Source organism: Halichoerus grypus, chromosome 1 (genome assembly GCF_964656455.1).
Source record: "Halichoerus grypus chromosome 1, mHalGry1.hap1.1, whole genome shotgun sequence".
In the NCBI taxonomy this organism is placed as follows: Eukaryota; Metazoa; Chordata; class Mammalia; order Carnivora; family Phocidae; genus Halichoerus; species Halichoerus grypus.
The window spans coordinates 69,494,317-69,517,130 of record NC_135712.1 but is presented as its reverse complement, the minus strand read 5'-3'; the positions used below and the strand labels follow the sequence as shown (position 1 = coordinate 69,517,130).

General features: G+C 39.6%; 1 protein-coding gene across 1 annotated transcript in view; it reads left to right on the top strand.

Moving 5' to 3' along the window:
- Positions 1–22,814, top strand: part of OSBPL11 (oxysterol binding protein like 11) — a 99,398-nt gene that overhangs the window by 1,646 nt on the left and 74,938 nt on the right. The gene's annotated exons all lie outside the window — the stretch shown is intronic.

The window sequence follows — 22,814 nt, the reverse complement described above, 5'->3', positions numbered from 1 at the left end:
ATAATCATCCAGAATCTTTTTAATTGAGATATACTTGACATGTAACTTAATTATATTCACACGTACAACATAATGATTCCATATTTGAGTGTCTTTTGGAAATGATCACAGTACGTCTAGTGAACATCCATCACTGTATATAGTTACAATATATTTTTTAAGGATTTATTCATTTATTTATTTTAGAGAGAGAGTGAGAGAGCACGCGTGCCCGTGCAAGAGGGCACCAGCACCAGGCATGCAAAGGCAGGGGCAGAGGGAGAGGGAGAGAATTTCAAGTAGACTCCCTGTGTGAAGTCCAGCTTGAGGCTCAATATCACCACCCTGACATCCCAACCAGAGCTGAAATCAAGAGTCGGTCACCTAACCAAGTGAGCTGAGGCACCCCAGTAGTTACAGTATTTTTTTTTTTTTAAAGATTTTTATTTATTTATTGAGAGAGAGAGAGAGCATGAGAGAGAGGAGGGTCAGAGAGAGAAGCAGACCCCCCGCCGAGCAGGGAGCCCGATGCGGGACTCGATCCCGGGACTCCAGGATCATGACCCGAGCCAAAGGCAGTCGCCCAACCAACTGAGCCACCCAGGCGCCCCCAGTATTTTTTTTTTATTTCGATGAGAACTTACAAGATTTCTAAGCACTTAAAAATACACAATATAGTATCATTTATTATAGTCACCATGCTGTGCATTACATCCCCAGGACTTATTTTGTAACTGGAAGCTTGTACCTTTTGATCACTTTCACCTAGTTCATAGCCCAACACTCCACCCCACACTTCCTCTCTGGCAACCACGGATCTGTCTCTGTATCTATGAGTTTGTTTTTATTTTGTTTTGTTTTTTTAGATTCCACATATAAGTGAGACCATACAGTATTTGCTTGTCTTTGTCTAACTTATTTCATTTAACATAATGCCCTCAAGGTCCATCCATGTTGCAAATGGCAAGATTTCCCTTTTTTTGTGGCTGAGTAATACTCCATTTTATATACCACATTTTCTTTATTTGTTCATCTGTTGATGGACACTTAGGTTGCTTCCATGTCTTGGCTATTGTAAATAATGCATTGAACATGGGAGTGCAGATAGTCTTTTCAAGTTAATGTTTTTTTTGTTTTGTTTTGTTTTTCCAGATAGATACCCAGAAATAGAATGGCTAGATCACCAGAATCTTAAGAATGAATGAAATCAGGCTATTTCATGGTATTGAAACTAAAGGAATGAATTGTTAAGTTTTGGTTAATTGACTGCCCGTGTATCTAATTCTAGTCCTTTTCAGCCCTGTGCTGTTTGTAGTTGTGAAATCTGAAAGGGATTAAAGCCAAGATTTTGTGAAGGATGTATATTTATCATGAATAGTATCCATATATGTGAAAAATGCGTGACTATATTAGCATACAGAAATGAAGTGTAGAAAATTATAACTTTTTATTGGTAAGTGATAATGGGACAAGAAAGTATATTTAGTTATTGTGAGATGTTTAGGCATCAGCATGATCTTTTTTTTTTTTGGTGCCTTAAGACTAACCATATAACATTATCAGTTACTTGGTAGGGATATTTTGATATGACTTAAGGAAGCAAAATAAAGTAATATTCCAATTCAGAAGTCAGTCTTCTGATATCCTCAACTTTTTGAAACCCAGTCTCAAATGAATTGAAAAGTGAAACAGGTTTCTTAGTCCTGGAGAGAGTTGTCATAAAACCATGCACTTTACTCTTGTACTTTGATTCAGAATTGTATTGTCCCTTATTTAGGGTATTATTTAATGGTTATGTAATTTTCAAACTAGAATCTGTTGGAAGCACAAGTGAAAAAGGTTATCACGGGAAATATACCAGCGAAAATGGCAACTGACAATGTAGGATAGTCCAAGAAGATTTGAAAAATTAACATGCAGACTCAGCTATATTACTTCCTAGTACAATAATCAGTCACAATGACCTAAGTCATCCAGGAAAGCACACTATGTTTAAGAAGATACCATATGATACAGTGGTGAACAATTTCAAAGGAAATAGCTGAAAGAAAAGATGCTTAAATATCTGGAAAATGCAGTTATGTCAAACTCTTCCCCATGGGTGCAGATATATAATGTATTACTGCATTTACATACTGACATATTTTTATTTTAATGAGGTTTGTCCAAGGCTAATCCTTCAACCTAGCCCCCAATCTAATTTGTCCCTTTGTCCTCTAGGACATTGATCAAGCAGTTTTCTTCACTGTCCTGTGTTGCTTGCTCCTGGCTGCTTCCCTTGAGACTCAGTCTCTAGACTTTAAAAACAACAACAATAATAAAACCCAACCTAATCCTTTCCTCTTGAAAGTCATTTACACTCAGCTGCCTCCTTTTCCTTAATCCTCATTTATTGCTCAACTCAAGACAGTTGGCTCTATCCTCACCAAGGATATGAGTGAAAAGGTTGAATCGTTTTAGATTCGTATTCCCATTTATTTCTCTGTAAGTCTATTTGTTACAACTCTTTTCTTGATGGGTTTGTCTTTTTTTTTTTTAAGATATTATTTTTAAGCAATCTCTATACCCAGCGTTGTGCTATAACTCAAAACCCCTGAGATCAAGAGTTGCATGCTCCACTTGACTGAGCCAGCCAGGCACCCCTCTTTTCTTGACTTTATTACTTTCTTTTGGTTTCTCCTTTATCCCTCTGTTACTTTCTCAGTATCTTTGGTTGGCTCTTTTCCTTAAAAAGCTGGTGTGATATTTCATCATCATCTTAAGCTGCATGTTTTCTGTCTATCTCATTCTCTTCCATGGCCTCAGCTATTTCTGGAACTTGGGAGCCAATACATCCAACTGTCTACCTGTAATTTGCTACTATCCCATTTTAAAAATGAAAATTTTTGGTTATGTCTTATTGAGTAGTTGAAATTCAGTAAAGGCCCTATGATTCAGACCCTGGGCTTTGGCTTTGCAAACTTAGAAAATTAATTAGGGTAATGTTTTCAAGGTTTATAAATGCTGTAACGTGTATCATTACTTCATTTTTTATGGCTGCATAATATTCCATTATATGAATGTACCACACTTTGCTTATCCATTCATCCCGTTGATGGACATTTGGGTTGTTTCCGTTTTGTGGCTATTATGAATAATGCTACTTTGAACATTTGCATTCAGGTTTTCTGTGGACATGTGTTTTCATTTCTCTTGGGTGTATATCCAGGATGGAATTGCTGGTTCATATGGTAACTTTATGTTTAACTTTTTGAGGAACTGCCAGGCTACTTTCTTAAAGCGGCTGCACCATTTTACATTCTTGCCAGCAGTGTATTAGGGTTTTAATTTCTTCACATCCTTGTCAGCACTTGTGTTTTTGATTTTAACTATCCTAGTGGTTTGTGAAATGGTATCTCATTGTGGCTTTGAATTGCATTTTCCTGATGTCTGATAACATTGAGTGTCGTTCCATGTACTTACTGGTCATTTGTATATCTTCTTTGGAGAAATGTCTATTCAGATCCTTTGCCCATTTTTAAGTTGGATTATTTATCTTTTTATTATAGAGTTATAAGAGGTTTTTATGTATTCTGGATACATTTCCCTTGTCAGATAGATGATTTGCAAATCTATTCTGTGGAGTACATTTTCACTTTCTTGATGATATTGTTTACATCACAAAAGCTTTTAATTTTCATGAAACCCAATCAGTTTTTTTTATTTTTTTGCTTATACTTGGTGTCACATCTAAGAAACCATTGCCAAGTCCAGGACTGCAAAGGTTAATGCATTTGTTTTTGTCTAAGAGTTTATATTAGCACTTACATTTAGGTCTCTGATCCATTTTGAGTTACTTTTTTTTATGATTAATTATATATATATATTTTTTGTGAAGTGTCTGGTTATATGTTTTATTCATTTTTCTATTAATTTTTTCTTAGTATTTTTCTTGTTAATATACTTGAAGTATATTTTAAAAATATTACATGTCAGTTAATATTTTTAATTTTTAATACCAATAGTACTTTAAAGATATTTTGTTGCCTTTTTTTTTTTTTAAACAGGAAAAAGAGTATAAGAAATGCTTACCTTACATACTTGTCCCACTTGCCCAGTTTCCCTCCCTGGAGTCACTATCTTTTATTTATCTTTTTAAATACTGATTTCTTCACTGTAGTTCCAGAGAAACTTATATTAGTTCTTTATATAATGAATATATACAACATATTTTAATTTTGTACAGTTAAATTATTTGCTAAACTTGGTAAAAAGATTTTCCTAGCTGTGTTTTAATTTTTACATGTTTTCAGGCATATGGAAAACTTTTATCAGTCGGAACTCTTATACCTTTTTTTTCTCTCACTTCAAATTATAGAAAGTTATATAGTTTTTAATTTTTTTAAAGTACTTTCCATGCCCAATGTGGGGCTTGTACTCACAACCCCGAGATCAAGGGTTGCATGTTCCACCAACTGAGCCTGTCAGGCGCCCCTAGAAAGTTTTTTTTTTTTTAAGATTTTTATTTATTTAAGAGAGAGAGAGCGCACGCGTGCATTCATAAGCAAGTGTGGGGAAGGGCAGAGAGGGGGAGAGGGAGAAGCAGACTCCTGGATGAGCAGGGAACCCGATGCGGGGCTCGATCCCAGGACCCTGGGATCATGACCTGAGCCAAAGGCAGATGCTTAACCAACTGAGCCACCCAGCTGTCCGAAAGTTATGTTTTTAATAAATATTTATTTTCGTGTAGTTTTAAAATGATTTGGTAACTATATATTTATTTTGAATTTATTTTGAAATACGTGAGATAGTGTATTATCTACTTTTGTGTTACAAATTGCCCCAAAATTTAGTGTGTTGAAACAGCAACATTTTTTATCCCACAGTGTTGTGAAGTGTAGGTGGGTCCACTGGTTTTGGGTCTTTCAGAAGGCTACAGTCATCTTGAGGCTCAACTGGGAAGAATTCACTTCCTGGCTCACTCGTGGCTCTTGGCACAATACAGTTCTCTTGACCTGTTGGACAAAGACCTCAGTTCTTTATAAACTGACTGCCAGTGGCGTCCTTTGGTTCCTGGCTGCATGACCTCTCCACAGAGCGTCTTACTACTTGGCAGCATGTTTCATCAGAGTGAGGAAATGAGAAAGCAAGAGAATGCTATCAAGATGGAAGTCACAGGAGGGGGGAAAGATGGCGGAGGAGTAGGGGACCCTATTTCAACTGGTCCCTGGAATTGAGCTGGATATCTACCAGACCACTCTGAGCACCCACGAAACCAACCTGAGATGTAAGAAGATCTGGATCTTTACAAACAGAATATCGCAGGCCGTTGGTTTTGAGGTACGAAGCGGAGAGCCGTGATCCTGCGGGCAGATATCGGAGGATAAACGGCGGCGGGAGGGTGCCTGGACGTGGGAATCCTACACCGCCGGTGAGTGACAGCCTCGCGCGCTGCGGACAGGCACAGACTCGCAGACCGGTAGTGTCGGGAAAGAACTTTAGGGCAGCCCCCGGGTGGAAAACCAGACCGGCGGGGTCGCGTGCACGGGAACCGCAGCCACCCGTACAGAAACCGGAGCGACGGTTGCGCGCACGGGAACTGCAGCCTCCGAGACGGAAACCCGGTGCGCCGGGGTCGCGCCGGTGAACTGCAACCCCAGGGGTGGAAACCCCAAGCGGCGGAGTCCCGCGCGCGCGATTTGGGGGCGGCTGGCGGTTTTAGAAGCACAGGGGGCAGAGACATGCCCCGACCTGGGGGCAGGACTGGGGGCGCTGCGGAGGGACGCACAACCCAGGACGCTGCAGTTTATAGCAGCACGGACAGAAACGGAGACGGTGTGGCCTGGAGAGCTCACTGAAGAACAGACTGAGGTCTCTCTGCTCTGAGGCAGAGGGTTGGAAACGGTCTCTTCTGCTCTGACTCACGGAAGAGACACGGAAAGCCGCCAGGGAAAGGCGCCAGAGAACAAAAGCCCCAAAGACTGATTCCCACTGAGCCCATCCCCCGCCACAGGGGCGCAGGGCAACTCCGCCCAAACAGGGTTGCCTGAGTAACAGCGTGGCAGGCCCCTCCCACAGAAGACAGGCTGGGAAAACAAGAGGCCAGCAACCCTAAGGTCCCAAGAAAACAGGTGCATCTTGCTTGGGTTCTGGTCAATAGTTTGGACTCTATACATTCCCTCAAACACCCATCAACAGAATGACTAGGAGGAGGAGCCCCCAAAACAGAAAAGACTCAGAGATTATGACTTATGCTGGAGATTCACAAATGGATGCAGATATAACCAAGATGTCGGAGATGGAATTCAGGCTAGCAATTGTGAAGACAATGGCTAGAATGGAGAAATCAATTAATGGCAACATAGAGTCTCTAAGGGCAGAAATAAAAGGTGAATTGGCAGAACTTAAAAATGCTATCAATGAGATCCAATCCAATCTAGATAATCTAACAGCTAGGGTAACTGAGACAGAAGAGAGAATAAGCGATCTGGAAGACAATATAATAGATAAAAAGGGAAAAGAGGAGGCCAGGGAAAAACAACTCAGAATCCATGAAAATAGAATCAGAGAAATAAGTGACACCATGAGGCGTTCCAATGTCAGAATAATTGGAATCCCGGAGGGAGTGGAGAGAGAGAGAGGGCTAGAAGATGTATTTGAGCAAATCGTAGCTGAGAACTTCCCTAATCTGGGGAATGAAACAAATATTCGAGTCCTAGAGGCAGAGAGGACCCCTCCTAAGATCAAGGAAAACAGGCCAACACCCTGGCATGTAATAGTAAAACTTGCAAATCTTAGAACCAAGGAAACCATCTTAAGGGCAGTTAGGGGGAAGAGATTCCTTACGTACAGAGGGAGGAACATCAGAATAACGTCAGACCTATCCACAGAGACCTGGCAAGCCAGAAAGGCCTGGCAAGACATATTCAGGGTACTAAATGAGAAGAACATGCAGCCAAGAATACTTTATCCAGCAAGGCTTTCATTTAGAATGGATGGAGAGATGCAGAGCTTCCACGACCGGCAGAAGTTGAAAGAATATGTGACCACTAAGCCGGCCCTGCAAGAAATATTAAGGGGGGTTCTATAAAAGGAGAAAGACCCCAAGAGTGATCTACAACAGAAATTTACAGGGACAATCTATAAAAACAACGTCTTCACAAGCAACATGATGACAATTAATTCATATCTTTCAATAATCACTCTCAACGTGAATGGCCTAAACGCTCCCATAAAATGGCACAGGGTTGCAGATTGGATAAAAAGACAGGACCCATCCATATGCTGTCTACAAGAGACTCATTTTGAACCTAAACATACATCCAGACTGAAAGTGAAGGGATGGAGATCCATCTTCCATGCCAGCGGACCTCAAAAGAAAGCTGGGGTAGCAATCCTTATATCAGACAAATTAGATTTTAAACTAAAGTCCGTAATAAGAGACACAGAAGGACACTATATCATTCTTAAAGGGTCTATCCAACAAGAAGATCTAACAATTGTAAATATCTATGCCCCCAACCTGGGAGCAGCCATATACATAAGCCAACTGTTAACCAAAATAAAGAGTCATATTGATAACAATACGTTAATTGTAGGAGACCTCAATACTCCACTCTCAGCAATGGACAGGTCATCTAAGCAGAAAATCAACAAGGAAACAAGAGCTTTGAATGATACATTGGACCAGATGGACCTCATAGATATTTACAGAACATTCCACCCTAAAACAACAGAATACTCATTCTTCTCGAGCGCACGTGGAACTTTCTCCAGAATAGACCATATACTGGGTCACAAATCAGGTCTCAACTGATACCAAAAGATTGAGATTATTCCCTGCATATTCTCAGACCACAATGCTCTAAAACTGGAACTCAATCACAAGAAAAAATTTGGCAGAAATTCAAACACTTGGAAGCTAAAGACCACTCTGCTCAAGAATGTTTGGGTCAACCAAGAAATCAAAGAAGAGCTTAAACAATTCATAGAAATCAGTGAGAACGAAAATACATCGGTCCAAAACCTATGAGATACTGCAAAGGCGGTCCTAAGGGGGAAATACATAGCCATCCAAGCCTCACTCAAAAAAATAGAAAAATCCCAAATTCACCAACTAACTCTACACCTTAAAGAACTAGAGAAAAAGCAACAAACGACGCCTAAGCCATACATCAGAAGAAATAATTAAAATTAGAGCAGAAATTAATGAATTAGAAACCAGAAACACAGTAGATCAGATCAACGAAACTAGAAGTTGGTTCTTTGAAAGAATTAATAAGATCGATAAACCACTGGCCAGACTTATCCAAAAGAAGAAAGGACCCAAATTAATAAAATTATGAATGAAAGGGGAGAGATCATGACTAACACCAAGGAAATAGAAACAATTATTAGAAATTATTATCAACAACTATATGCCAATAAACTGAGCAATCTGGATGAAATGGAGGCCTTCCTGGAAACCTATAAGCTGCCAAGACTGAAACAGGAAGAAATTGACAACCTGAATAGGCCAATAACCAGTAATGAGATTGAAGCAGTGATCAAAAACCTCCCAAAAAACAAGAGTCCAGGGCCTGATGGATTCCCTGGGGAATTCTACCAAACATTCAAAGAAGAAATAATACCTATTCTACTGAAGCTGTTTCAAAAAATAGAAACAGAAGGAAAACTTCCAAACTCATTCTATGAGGCCAGCATTACCTTAATCCCCAAACCAGGCAAAGGCCCCATCAAAAAGGAGAATTTCAGACCGATATCCCTGATGAATATGGATTCCAAAATCCCCAACAAAATCCTAACTAATAGGACCCAACAATACATTAAAAGGATCATCCACCACGACCAAGTGGGATTTATCCCCGGGATGCAAGGGTGGTTCAACATTCGCAAATCAATCAGTGTGATAGAACACAATAAGAAGAGGGAGAAGAGGGACGCCTGGGTGGCTCAGTCGGTTAAGCGGCTGCCTTCGGCCCAGGTCATGATCCCAGGGTCCTGGGATCGAGTCCCACATGGGGCTCCTTGCTCAGCAGGGAGCCTGCTTCTCCCTCTCTCTCCCTCTGCTTGTGCTCTCAAATAAATAAAAAAAAATCTTTAAAAAAAAAAAAAGAAGAGGGAGAAGAACCATATGGTCCTCTCAATTGATGCAGAAAAAGCATTTGACAAAATACAACATCCTTTCCTGATTAAAACTCTCCAGAGTATAGGGATAGAGGGAACATTCCTCAAGCTCATAAAATCCATCTATGAAAAACCCACAGCAAATATCATCCTCAATGGGGAAAAGCTGAGAGCCTTTCCCTTAAGATCAGGAACACGTCAAGGGTGCCCACTCTCACCACTGTTGTTCAACATAGTACTAGAAGTCCTAGCAACAGCAATCAGACAACAAAAAGAAATAAAAGGTATTCAAATTGGCAAAGAAGAAGTCAAACTCTCTCTTTTTGCAGACGACATGATACTTTATGTGGAAAACTCAAAAGACTCAACCCCCAAATTACTAGAACTCATCCAGCAATTCAGTAATGTGGCAGGATACAAAATCAATGCACAGAAATCAGTTGCTTTCTTATACACTAACAACGCAACTGTAGAAAGAGAAATTAGAGAAACGATTCCATTTACAATAGCACCAAAAACCATAAGATACCTCGGAATAAACCTAACCAAAGAGGTAAAGGGTCTATACTCTAGGAACTACAAAACACTCATGAAAGAAATTGAAGGAGACACAAAAAGATGGAAAAATATTCCATGCTCATGGATCGGAAGAATAAACATTGTTAAAATGTCTATGCTACCCAGAGCAATCTATACCTTCAATGCCATCCCGATCAAAATTCCAATGACATTTTTCAAAGTGCTGGAATAAACAATCCTAAAATGTGTATGGAATCAGAAAAGACCCCGAATCGCCAAGGAGATGTTGAAAAAGAAAAACAAAGCTGGGGGCATCACGTTGCCCGATTTCAAACTATATTACAAATCAGTGATCACCAAGACAGCATGGTACTGGCACAAAAACAGACATACAGACCAAGGGAACAGAATAGAGAACCCAGATATGGACCCTCAACTCTATGGTCAAATAATCTTTGACAAAGCAGGAAAAAACATGCAATGGAAAAAAGACAGTCTCTTCAATAAATGGTGCTGGGAAAATTGGACAGCCACATGCAGAAGAATGAAACTCGACCATTCTCTAACACCATTCACAAAGATAAACTCAAAGTGCATGAAAGACCTCAATGTGAGACAGGAATCCATCAAAATCCTAGAGGAGAACAGAGGCAGTAACCTCTTTGACATCAGCCACAGCAACTTCTTTCAAGATACATCTCCAAAAGCTCGTGAAACAAAAGCAAAAATGAACTTTTGGGACTTCATCAAGATAAAAAGCTTCTGCACAGCAAAGGAAACAGTCAACAAAACAAAGAGGCAACCCACAGGATGGGAGAAGATATTTGCAAATGACACTACAGATAAAGGGCTGGTATCCAAGATCTATAAAGAACTTCTCAAACTCAACACCCAAAAAACAAATAATCAAGTCAAAAAGTGGGCAGAAGAGATGAACAGACACTTCTCTGAAGAAGACATACAAATGGCTAACAGACACATGAAAAAATGTTCATCATCATTAGCCATCAGGGAAATCCAAATCAAAACCACACTGAGATACCACCTTACACCAGTTAGAATGGCAAAAATGGACAGGGAAAGAAACAAGAAATGTTGGAGAGGTTGTGGAGAAAGGGGAACCCTCTTATACTGTTGGTGGGAATGCAAGTTGGTACAGCCACTTTGGAAAACAGTGTGGAGGTTCCTCAAAAATTTAAAAATAGAGCTACCCTATGACCCAGCAATTGCACTACTGGGTATTTACCCCAAAGACACAGATGTAGTGAAAAGAAGGGCCATATGCACCCCAATGTTCATAGCAGCCATGTCCGCAATAGCCAAACTGTGGGAAGAGCTGAGATGCCCTTCAACAGATGAATGGATAAAGAAGATGTGGTCCATATATACAATGGAATATTACTCAGCCATCAGAAAAGATGAATACCCAACTTTTACATCAACATGGATGGGACTGGAGGAGATTATGCTAAGTGAAATAAGTCAAGCAGAGAAAGTCAATTATCATATGGTTTCACTTATTTGTGGAACATAAGGAATAACATGGAGGACATTAGGAGAAGGAAGGGAGAAATGGGCGGGGGGAATTGGAGGGAGAGATGAACCATGAGAGACTATGGAGCTGAGAAACAAACAGGGTTTTAGAGGGGAGGGGGGAGGGGGGATTGGTTAGCCCGGTGATGGGTATTAAGGAGGGCACGTACTGCATGGAGCACTGGGTGTTATACGAAAACAATGGATCATGGATCACTACATCAAAAACTAATGATGTGGGCGCCTGGGTGGCTCAGTTGGTTAAGCGACTGCCTTCGGCTCGGGTCATGATCCCGGAGTCCCGGGATCGAGTCCCGCATCGGGCTCCCTGCTCAGCGGGGAGTCTGCTTCTCCCTCTGACCCTCCCCCCCTCATGTGCTCTCTCTCATTCTCTCTCTCTCAAACAAATAAATAAAATCTTAAAAAAAAAAAAACTAATGATGTATTGTATGGTGACTAACATAACATAATAAAATTAAAAACTACAAAAAAAAAAAAATGGAAGTCACAGTCTTTTGTAACTTAAACATGGAAGTGAAGTCCCATCACTTTTCACTATACGTTAGAAGTAAGTGATAAAGGTCAGCCTACACAAGGATGTGAAAACCAGCAGGTGGGGATCATTGGGAGCCATGCAAGAAGGTGCCTATTACAGATGTTAGTGTAAATAGACTCTAGATTGTCATCTTCTGTTGAGATAGATTTGACAAGTAGGCAGTTGGAAATTTGTTTCTAAAGCTGAGAGTTTGGGACTGAAATTGATTGTCAGGGAATAAGAGGAGCAACTAGGAGATCTGTTGCAATGACCTACATATGAGATAATACAGGGAAGGTGTTAGTAGGCTGGAAAAGAAGGAAACTGTTAGAGGAAGGTTGACAGACCTTGGTGATTGATTGGATGGAGGGTTGTAGTGAAGAAAGGAAGTAAAAATTGGCATCAGTCATCCAGGTTTGAAACTTTGAGAAATCTATAGGAGAAACAGATTTGGGGAGTCAAATGATGGATTTCATTTTAGGTATGTTGAGCTAAAGTTGCCAGAATGTTTAAGTTGCATATCCAGCTAGACCTTAGAGATGTGGGGCATTAGGAAGGTAGATAATTGCCTTTATAGTATCCAGAATGTTTTCACTTCTGTTGTCACATTTAACCCTCACAACAGCTCTTAGAGGAAAGTAGGACATTGTTATCCCCATTTTACAGTTGAAGAAAACGGAAGTCAATGAATTGGCCAGGGCTACATAGCTAGTAAGTGGAAGAACTTTTATTTCTACGTAGTTATTTGCATAGTGGTAAATAAATTCTCTAAAGGAATGAGTAATAATAATTATTTTTTTAAACATTTTATTTATTTGAGATAGAGCAAGAGAGAGCGAGCACGAGCTGTTGGTGGGCAGAAGGGGAGGGAGAAGCAGACTCCCTGCTGAGCAGAGAGCCCGATGCGGGGCTCAGTCCAGGACCCTGGATCATGACCTGAGCGAAGGCAGATGCTTAACCGACTGAGCCACCCAGGTGGTCCATTAATAATAATAATAATTATTATTATTTTTAAAGATTTTATTTATTTATTTGACAGAGAGATAACAAGAGCAGGAACACAAGCAGGAGGAGTGGGAGAGAGAGAAGCGGGCTTCCTGCCGAGCAGGGAGCCCGATGTGGGACTCGATCCCAGGACCCTGGGATCATGACCTGAGCCGAAGGCAGACGCTTAACGACTGAGCCACCCAGGCGCCCAATAATTATTATTTTTAAAAGATTTTATTGAGAGAGAGAGAGTGAGTGCATGTGCTTGCAAGTGGGGGAGGGGCAGAGAGAGACTCTCAAGCAACTCCATGCTGAGTGTGGAGCCCACGCAGGGCTCGATCCCATGACCCTGAGACCATGACCTGAGCTGAAATCAAGAATCAGATGCTTACTTAACTGACTGAGCCACCCAGGTGCCCCAAGGAATGAATTATTACTGATAAATAGTTTAGAACATGGTGGTTTCATCATTTACTAGTGTTCTAACTCATGCAGCAAATAGCCTCTACCATGTGTTAATTCCAAATTAATGTATACATTCATAACAGTGAAAAGTAAGGACTCCCAAGGCTTATTTGGGAGGAATCTGAAAAAGACTCAGAAAGAGAAGAGGGGTGCCTGGCTAGCTCAGTTTGTAGAGCATGCCATTCTTGATCTTGGGGTTGTGAATTCAAACCCCACACTGGGTGTAGAGATTACTTAAAAATAAAATCTTTCAAAAAAAAGAAAAGAAGAGCCTCAGCTGCATTTGCAAACTATATCATGATGACCCTTTTTAAAACCAAAGCTGAGAAGTAAATTTATTAGATTAGCCTTAAATTTTCTTCTTTCCAGAGTAATTTATATTCATATGTTGTGGTCTTTGCTCACCATTTAAAAGGAAAATAGATTTCTTAATTTTGGATTGTTCCTTCCTTTTTCATAATAATAGCTTTTGGTGTTTTTTTTAAGATTTTATTTATTTATTTGACAGAGAGATAGAGCCAGAGAGCACAAGCAGAGGGAATGGCAGAGGGAGAGGGAGAAGCAGGCTCTGCACTGAGCAGGGAGCCCGATGCGGGACTGGAATCATGACTTGAGCCGAAGGCAGACGCTTAACCATCTGAGCCACTCAGGCGTCCCTCATAATAAATGTTTAAAGTTTATAAAATGTGCTTTTTTCCGTTATTTTCATATTCTTCATGTCAGCTTTTAGAAAAATTTACAAATCTGCGAATATGCCACTTGTTTATTGAAATGGACAGAAGAGAACTACCCAGAGGAGGAACTGAAAAGCAAATTGGGGTATCTAACAGGTCTGCTTTTCTTATTTTGGGCTCCATGCTGGCCAAGCACCATTAACAAACAGGCAGATCTCTTTTCCTCATTAGCAGATAGTTATGGGTTTCAGTAAATGGATAGAAGTCTACAAACGTATAGTATAAAAATAATTTTTATGCTCATACCTGGTATCTAGCACTATGAATACTCTGTTACAAGGAAAAGTACCTATTTGCAAATGGGGAAAGGAGATCTGCCTGAATATAACCTAACATTTACTGTCTTCAAGGTTTGGCCACTTAATTTTGAGTTTGATTTGAAGAAGTCATGAATGTTTGCTTTTTTTCTCTGAAGGGGTTAAAGGAAAGTTGAATGTATATTTCTGTACCCTAGTTTTTGTTTTCTTCATCTACAATTTGCTATTGATGCTAGTAAAAATAAGGGAAAGGCGACTTAGAGGCACGTAACTGAAAACTATAAAATATTGTTCCAAAAATCTAGTGAGAACTATACCAAACCTTGAGGAAAAAGATTTGGTTTATTATAGTATACTCTGATTTCTTAGTGTTTTATATTTTTGCTCTGTAGGTCTAAATACAGTCCATTTGAGTTGATATTTTACATAGAAGTTATACTGTATCAAAACTATACAAACAGGTTAATGTTAGGACATGCAAATTAGTCTTTTTAGTCCTTTTTGGATAAATTGCATAATTTAGGTTCCAGCAGAAATTGTCCATCAAATAGATCTGTGGGAAATTATGTCTTTTTAAACTCTGCTGTTTTTGCTTTTAAAAATAGTGGAGAATATTCTTGATGTAAATTATGCTATCTTGCAGAGAGGGAACATCTCTGAGAATCTGCCCTTGTACTTTTTTTTGCTTAATAAAATGATTTGTGTCCAGACTTACTCAGGTTTAAGTTAAAACCAAATTGCCTGATTAAATAGTTACATTACTGTTTTGGCATTACCATCTGGGTTTTAGAACAAGTTAGTCTGGTGGCGAAAGAAAGGATTCTCTCTTGGGTTTATTAGGTCCTGTAACAAAGCATAATTTCCCTCTCAGTGTCTCTCTATACTTGAGTTTTGTCTGCCTTTGCCATTTACTTCCGTTGCTGTTCTTGAGGTTGGTCAGAAGGGCCCTGGAGGGGAGAAACTGAAGTCTGTGGTTGCTGCTGGCCACAGCTGGAAACCCTAGTCAAAAGGATGGGAGGGAGAGAAAAAGAAAAGAAACGAGGGAAAATAGGGAAAGAAAAAGGACAGACAGAGCAAAGACTAGAGATGGGGTAAAGGGAGAACGGGGGGGAAGGGAATGAGAATGGTAGAAATGGTGAGCTGAAATGCCACCAGTAGTTGCTTCCGAAACAGCTTTCTTATCCTTGATAGAGGCCTTTTTAAAGTACAAGAATGAACTCTTTTAGTGTCTACTTTTTAAAGTGCTGCCTGAGCCTGTACCGTCAGTTCTACAAAGAAAACTTCTTTATCAGTTTTGCAGATGTTTCACATATTTATAACATAAATGAAAAGCATATATTTTTTTAAGAGTTTATTTATTTATTTGACAGAGAGAGACACAGCGAGAGAGGGAACACAAGCAGGGGCAGAGGGAGAAGCAGGCTTCCCATGGAGCAGGGAGCCCGATGCGGGGCTCGATCCCAGGAGCTGGGATCATGACCTGAGCTGAAGGCAGACGCTTAAAGACTGAGCCACCCAGGCGCCCCTACATTGTTTTTTTTAATAATTAATATTTATAGGTACTTTAAGGAGGGAAAAAAACTTGAGTGTTTGAATTTGTTATTACTTGGATCATAAATGTGAAATTTTCCAAAGAAGAATGAACTCTTTTAGTCCAGTAATAAATGTATGAAAGCAAACATTGCTTGTTGCATCTTGTGTGGTTGTCACCTTCTTTTTTGTTTATTCAAATATGAAGGAAGAAAAATGCTTTTCTGTTTTTTCTTTTTACTTTCAATTTAGAATTAGTCCAAAGGAAGAATACATTTCTTTATACTCATTTCTTAGATTATTCTGTCACAGACAAAAATGTTACTCTAAGTGTATTTGGGAACTAAGTATGGTTTAAAACCAGAGAGAGAGACATGCCAAAATGGAATGAGAGAATAGATGTAGATAGGAAGGGTGGCAGTGAGACCTCTAGTAGCTCGATATTCTCTTGGTCTGTGGTGTCTTGGTCTTACTGAAATGGCTATTGTGAAGACCTTTTGGAAGTGTATGAGGGATAAGTAAATATCACTATGTGAGTAAGATACGGTACCAGGAAAAGGTTTCTACTTTAAAAAATTTTAATTATAAGTATAATGTTGCTTTTATTTGTAAATTTTACTTTTTTGAAATAACAATTTTCTGTTGAGGAAAACCTTTAGAGTTTCAAGCGATGAGTGATGTACACACATTTTAGGTTACGGGTTATCTAACACATGAGAAAACCGAGGCTGAGAGAGATTGATATGGCCAAGGTCACTCATGGCAGTAGTCAGTGGGAAAATCAGAACTAGATACTGTATATCTTTTATGGGCTCATTCCACAGTATAACATTACCTCACACTTAAGTTTTAGAAACTTAATTTTGAACATAAGGGGTATTGAAAAGCCATTACTAGTAAGTAATGTCTGAAAGTCCTGTTTTTAGGTAAGAGCTACACCCTATTTTTGTTGGCAAACAATGTTGCTTTCGGCTGGTGTGAGGAAATAGGCCCTTGTTCTACATGAAAAGATGGTTGTAGCCTCTTTGGAGAGCAAGTTGGTGATATCCACATCTATAAAACTAAAAACAGGGGTGTCTGGGTGTCTCAGTCGGCTAAGTGTCCAACTCTTGATTTTAGCTCAGGTCATGATCTCAGGGTCGTGCGATCAAGCCCCGTGTCGGGCTCCACACTGGGCATGGAGACTGCTTAAGATTCTCGCTCTCTCTCCCTCCCCCCACTTGTTCTCTCTCTCTCTCTCAAAAAAAAAAAAAAAAAAAACCCAAAAAACTAAAAACACATATACTTAGCAATTTCACTTTTAGCAAATGTATACAAAGATATGTACAACTCTGTTGCAGCATTATTTGTAATAATAAAAGCCTAGAAACAAAACTCTGTTCCTAGGGGGACTGGTTAACTATATGATACTGCCATAAAATGGATGACTATGCAGATGTTAAGAATGAGTTAGAGCCATATGTCAGTATGAAACCATCCCTAAGAAGACTGAGAAAAGCAAAGTACAGGGCCGATGGGTGGCTTAGGCAGTCAATAACATGTCTGCATTTGGCTCTGGTCATGACCCCGGTTCCTGGGATCGAGCCCCACATCGGGCTCCCCACTCAGTGGAGAGTTTGCCTCTCCCTCTCCCTCTACCGCTCCCCCTGCTTGGACTCTCTCTCTTGCAGTCAAAAAAAAAAAAAAAATCAAAAGCCATAAAAAAAAGAAAAGCAAGGTACAGAACTGTGTGTGTAACTGCAAACATTTGTTTAAAAAATAACGTGTGTGTGTTTGTGTGTGTACATGTGCACTTGTAGGTGCATCGAATATCTCTGAAGTACACAAGAAATTGAGAGAAGTCCTTGGGTCTGAGGAGGGGAACTGGTGGCTGAAAGACAGGCTTGGATAATGTAATACACAGTAACGCTTGTTGGGAGACAATTCTTCTTTCGTTCCTTGCTGGTTTTTTTCCCCAAAATTTATATAGCAAACAGTCTTGGAAGATAAAGTATCTTCCCTGTAAGCAAAAGTCAGGTTTATTTACCATCCAGTATAATAAACATAAGGTCTCCTTGCTACAGAGGTCAGGCCGGCAGCCTTACTGTTCACTAAAAGATCTGGGTTCCCTGTACACGAGGTTCCTCACTGTACCACAGCCTCCCGCATGTGCAGGCGTCTCTCGTCCGTCCTCTTTGCGTTGCCCTGTGTGATGGGAGCTATTGCTGTGGCTACTGAAGTCTCTTGTCTCTGACTCAGGAGTGTCATGCCTTCTGCCAGCATCCATGAAACTGGGCTAACTTATTAGCTTGCAAGTAGGGTAACATCTCAGACCCTTCATCGATTTTGACAAAGTACCTACTGGAAAATAACAGGAATTATTCCTTAAAATAAAAGAAGTGGAAGTCTTAGGGCTTTTTAGGTCCTGTTGTTCTGACCTGAAAATGTCAGGTTAAGAAGATAAGACCAGATCTAGAAAATGAGCCTAGATCAAAGGAATTTGCCTATGGAGGAATTGACTTCCTGCAGTGGGAGAGAACCAATATTTGTTGAGCGTTAACCATATTGAAATACACTTCAAAAATATATGGGTTGAAATATATTCTCTTTTTTTCTTTCCTCATTGTAAATCTGCACAACAGATATTCTTATCCCCATTTACAGATGAGGAAACTCAGGACCAGATGTCTTTACCTACCCAAGGTCACGCTGGAGTTTATACCTGTATCTCTCTGGCCCTAAGCCATATTCTTTCCATTATAATAAACAGCTTTCTAACTTTCTTGAGGTGTTAAAGGTGACTTTCTACTTTTCCATGTAGAAATTTTCCTGTCCCATCATCAGTGAAGCTCTGGCCCGTTATCTGCATAAGGGATTTCTTAGGTGTCTGTAACAATCAGATTATGTATAGGATTTTTTTGGGGGGGGGGGTCTTTATAGGCAAACATTTTACAGCTATACTTCTCAAACTTTCTTGCTGAATAATCTCTTTTTTTTTGAGAGAGAGAGAGAGAGAGAGAGAGAGAGAGAACATGTGTGCGCATAAGCCTGAGTGGGGCTGGGGAGAGGGGGGAAGGAGAGGGAGAGAGAGAATCTCAAGCAGACTCCCTGCTGAGCGTGGAGCCCAACTCTGGATTTCAACTCAGGTCATGATCTCAGGGTTGTGAGATCATGACCTGAGTTGAAATTAAGAGTCAGACGCTTAACCAAGTGAGCCACCCAGGTTCCCCTCTTCCTGATAGTAGGTACCTTAGATGGATCTAGTTTGTGAGTTGAATCACAGACCTGTACCTCTGAAACAAACTACATTATATGTTAAAAAAAAAAAAAAAAGAAGAAAGTAAGGGAAAAATGAAGGGGGGGGGACATCGGAGGGGGAGACAAACCATGAGAGACTCTGGCCTCTGAGAAACAAACTGACGGTTCTAGAGGGGAGGGGGTGGGGGGAGGGGTTGGCCTGGTGATGGGTATTAAGGAGGGCACGTACTGAATGGAGCACTGGGTGTTATACGCAAACAATGAATCATGGATCACTACATCAAAAACTAATGATGTATGGTGATTAATGTAACATAAAAAAAAAAAAAAAAAAGAATAAAGTGGTCCGTGGCTGGTACAGCTTTCATGAGAGTTTTCTGTATTATCTTCGAAATTCATGACGATTTTACATTCTACTCTATATCTGTTGTTTCCAGAGGTCAGTAAATAATATCCTGAGTTCAGGACCAGTTGATAAAGAGGACACAGGAATCAGACAGGACATAATTAAATTGTCAGGGTTTTTTTTTTTTAACTGTGGTAAAATATACATGTAAAATTTACCATCTATTTTTTAGGTGTACAGTTCTGTGTCACTAAGTACGTTCATATAGTTGTGCAACTACCACTACTATTTTTTTTTTTTTAAGATTTTATTTATTTGAGAGAGAGAGTGAGAGAGCACATGAGCAGGAGGGGCAGAAGGAGAGGGAGAAGGGGACTCCCTGCTTAGCAGGGAGCCTGACACAGGGCTCGATCCTAGGACACTGAGATCATGACCTGAGCCGAAGGCAGATGCTTAACCGACTGAGCCACCCAGGCGCCTCTGTCACTACTATTCTTTAGAATTTTTCATCATCCCAAACTAAAACTCTGTACCCATTAAATAATAACTCCCTGTCCCCCACCCCAGCCTTCAGCCCCTGGCAACCAATATTCTGTCTTCTGTCCCTCTGATTTTGACTACTCTAGGTACCTCATATAAGTGAAATAATACAATATTTGTCATTTTGTGTTTGGCTTATTTCACTTAGCATAATGTCCTCAAATTTCATCCATGTTGCAGCATGTGTCAATTTCCTCCCTTTTTAAGACTGAATAATATTTGATTGCATGTATTTGCCACATTTTGTTTATCCATTCATCTGTTGATGTACATTTGGGTTGTTCCATCTTCTGGCTATTATGAATACTGCCACAGTGAACATTGGTATAACAAATACCCGTTCAAGTCCCTGCTTTCATTCTTTTGCTTATACCCAGAAGTGGAATTGTTGGATCATATAATAATTCTCGACACTTAACTTTTTGAGGAACCACCATTGCTGTTTTCCACAGCAGCTGTACCATTTTACATTCCCACCAACAGTGTAGAAGTGTTCTAGTTTCTCCACATCCTTGCCAACCCTTGTTATTTTCTGTCTTTTGTTCGGTTTTGATAATAGACATCCTAATGGATGTAGAAATAGTTTTATTACTGGGAAAGCTCACTGAAGAAAGCCGCAGCAGTTAACAGGGTAGAGAAGGTTTGCTATCTCCACCCTGGAATTAGGCACACTTATTTGCCTAGTCACAGGCAGTTTGGAATACTCAGGTCTTTGCTCTGTCAGAGCAGATAAGAATGTCTTCTTCGGGTAGGAGGCAGATCCAAGAGAAAGAGCTCAGAAAGGGTGAACCGTTCATGCCCAGCTGTGGAAGGTGTCAGGGTAAGAATGGGGAGGGGAGGACAGGAACTCTCTGGAGAAGTTCTCCACATGGAAATGTGTCAGGAGGGAGCAAGTTTTTGTTTTTGTTTTAACATTTACGAGAGTTGATATTAAAAATGTTTTTACTTCTTACAGTCAACTGAATTTGCTCTAGAATGCAGTCTGGTTTTATGCTGTTCTCCCAGCCACCCAGCCCAGTTTTGGGTATGTGTAACTTAATTTGGGAAGTAAGTACATACAGGAAACAGTTCTACGTCCCCAAAGAGCAATGGTCATATGGTCACATTGGAAAGTTTTAAAAAATGTAATCTATACCTAATAATAGATAGAAATAGCTCTATGCCTGAATTATGCCACCTATTCAATATAATTGAACATTTAAAAACGGTTTTGGTTGTAAAAATAATACAATATTAAAATTGGAAAATGTGAAACAGTAAAGGGGCGAAGTAAAACCATCCATAATTCTTCCCATTTAGTGATAACCATAATTACTATTTTGTGTAGTTTTGTTCTGTACATATTCTTTATAGGCTATATAAAATTTGGTAGCCTGAAGTTTTAATGATCTTAAAAAACTTTCCCATGTTGTTAGAAACTCATAAACATTTTACTTGGTGAATACTATTCTATGGTACTTCTTTTTTTTTTTAAGTATTAAATTCCAGTGGTTTAACATATAGGGTAATCTGTGGTACTACTTAATCATTCTCCTAATGTCTTTCATTGAGCTTATTTGTTTTCTTCCTCTCCATTCATTTCCTTTTTTCTTTCTTTATTATTTTTATTTTAATTATTATAAATAGTGCTACAGTGGACACAGTTGAATATCTTTGTCAAAATTTCTAATCATTTTCTTAGATTAGATGCCTGGAAGTAAAGTTCTTGGGCCCAAGAGCGTTAACATTTTTTTAAAATTTTAATTCCAGTATAATTAACATACAGTGTTATATGAGTTTCAGGTGTACAATATAGTGATTCAACAATTCTATACGTTACTCAGTGCAAAGAGCATTAACATCTTTAAGGCTTTTAGCAGGAAGGGAGTACCTTTCACTTGACTTCATACTTTTGGGTATAGACTAAAACACAGTTGGAATTAGAATTTGTTTTATCTGAGATTGATTTGAGTGTATAGACTGTGAGTTGATTTTTTATTTTATTTTATTTTATTTTTGCCAGCTACTCAGAATTGTCTTGTGGTTTTATAGAAACATTCTGCTGCTATCTTCCCATTGCTTAAATCATTCAACAGAGATTTCTTGAAACTTGTTATATCCCAGGCTATCTACTAGGTGCTGCAAGGAATACTGGGATGAGTAAGAAGCAGTCTCTGCTCTGCAGAATTTCTTTTTACAGCAGAAGGAGGTACATGTGTTGCAGTCACTCCCATCTGTTGTCAGTTGCTTTTTGCTTAGCTAAGCTGGCTGCTATCTCCCTTCATCATGCTATTTATGCTATCAAGGGAGTGAACCAAAACTAAACTAATTTTGGAGGACAGTTTTTGCTTAGTAGAAAATAGGAATTTTGATCTGTGGCTTGACGACAGCTTGCTTGAATTCCTGTCTGCAGTTAAATGTGTTAAGGTGTCCAAGACTAATTCCTCTTCCTGAGCTCTGGAAGCCACCTCTCATATTTTCCTCTTTCTCCTGAATCTTGAGTCTTTCTATCTCCTTCTCTTTGGGTACTTAGAACTACCCTGTCTTAAGCCCACATCCTTTTAACCAGTCCTATTTCTCCCAGTCAGTCTCTCTTAATTATTACTGCCAGCTGGCTGTGCCTTCATCATTCCATTGATCTGTTGTCTCTTGGTTGTTAAATCTAATAGAAACTTCTTAGTCTTCATCTTATTTCACCCCTCAGTAGCTTTGAACATGCTTGACCACAAACTTATTTGAAATACTCCTTTTCTTCCTACTACTTAGCTACTTCTTATCCTTTCTCTGTACTCCCCTTGCCTCTAAAACTTTTCCTTAGGGTTCTTTCTTAGACTCTGTTCCATCTCTTGTTATTTTATAATCCTTCTTGGGTGATTTTATTTGCTCTCATGGCTTCAAAACCAGTACATGCTTATATGCTGATTACTACCAAATCTATATGTCCAACCCAAATCATGCTACCTTATTGTATATCTCCCTATGTAAGTCCCACATATCCCTGAAATTCAACATGTGAAATTAGAACAAACCCAAAACTTCCCAGTGAAGGTATTAGTATCTGCACAGTT